The sequence below is a fragment of the Arachis ipaensis genome, chromosome B03 (genome assembly GCF_000816755.2).
Source record: "Arachis ipaensis cultivar K30076 chromosome B03, Araip1.1, whole genome shotgun sequence".
In the NCBI taxonomy this organism is placed as follows: domain Eukaryota; kingdom Viridiplantae; phylum Streptophyta; class Magnoliopsida; order Fabales; family Fabaceae; genus Arachis; species Arachis ipaensis.
In genome coordinates, this window is record NC_029787.2 from 19,620,049 (window position 1) to 19,621,505 (window position 1,457).

General features: G+C 30.4%; 1 long non-coding RNA gene across 1 annotated transcript; it reads right to left on the reverse strand.

The window, feature by feature from the left end:
• Positions 351–1,113, reverse strand: LOC107629908. The gene is made up of 2 exons (XR_001618067.2): positions 981–1,113; positions 351–506 (listed from the first exon to the last, which is right to left on the reverse strand). It is a non-coding gene; the product is annotated as an uncharacterized LOC107629908 (long non-coding RNA).

Below are 1,457 nucleotides of genomic sequence, written 5' to 3' on the forward strand. Positions count from 1 at the left end.
TTTTTTTTTCTGTATACTATAGCTACTATATATAAGTGTAGCCTTAGGTCTCGGTTTTTTTTTTTGTATACTATAGCTACTGTACATAAATGTAGCCTTAGGTCTTGTTTTTTTTCTGTATATATATATATATATAATAATTATTAATACAACATAATAGTTAATATGATTACATGTATAAATGAATTGAATATTACAAAATAAAAATAAATACATAATTATACTAAATAATTTCTTTATATAATAAAAATTATCTCTAACCAAAATATATTTATAACATTGATCCAAAAGTACTAGAATGAAGTTAACTGTAAAAATTCATACAACTCAAACTAAAGTAAGTATAGCCATATCAAAACCATAATATCACTTAGCCAATAAAAGTATCTTCTAATAAAAATCATTAGTCAACCATACATGTAAAGATTCTAAATAGCACTCTATCTTAGCCAATAAACCACAATAATAGTCAGCTTAATCTTCATTGCTTAATCTTCATTGTTACCCTGCATAATTATATAGAAAAGTAGTTAAAAAAAAATTCATAATGACATTCGTAATTATAAAAATTAAATGGAACACGTAGTCATAGTAAACCAAGAAAGCATATACTAAAAAAAATAACATGGTCACGGCAGAAGAGGTGAATTCAAGGAATTATGTATTATCTTGTTTCATTCAAACCATGAAAATCTACTGGTGTTTCTTTCTTCCATTTCCTTTAACACAATCCTGATATATCCCTATAGCATTTTTCATGCACTAATTAATCAGACTTTCACACTTAAATTAGATATAGGGACAAATTCATATGTACCAAGTGCACAAAATAAAAAATACAACCACCAGAATTACACAAACAAATTTCAGCCATAGCAATACAACTTCAGTGTTAATAAAGCCAACAAACATTTACAGCCATAGCAATTAATGTAAATGCAAGTAAAAAACTATGGAACAAGGAATAGATAAGGACATACCACATCTAAGTTCGGAAAATGTGTTGATCCATGGCCGCTATTCGCATCAATAGGAGACTGTTGGGCGTCTTGTAATAAAGCTTCTAGTTCTTCTGGCCTCATTCCAGGTTCCGATCGCTGCAGTAATAACTTGATCATATTTCGTAACCCATGAATCTCTTCGTCTTGTTTTTACTGTTTGGCCTCTTGTTTTTGCTGTTGGGCCTCCATGTGTCCAAGTTTATCCTTCAGACTGGACACTTCCTCTTTGTGCTGATTCTTGATTTCATTAATTTCAGCATATTTTTTTAAATCATTCTTTGTCACAGATCTTCCATACAACCTTACCCGACCTGGTTGTTCTTTCCCGAATAAGGCCTCAAATGCTTCCTCTTCTGTTTCACCAGCAACTTGGCGGTGTTGGAAGTCTTCCTGCATAGAAGAAACATTTAAAATTGAGTTAGTTACCATATCCTAAATTTGAAATGTAATTATGAA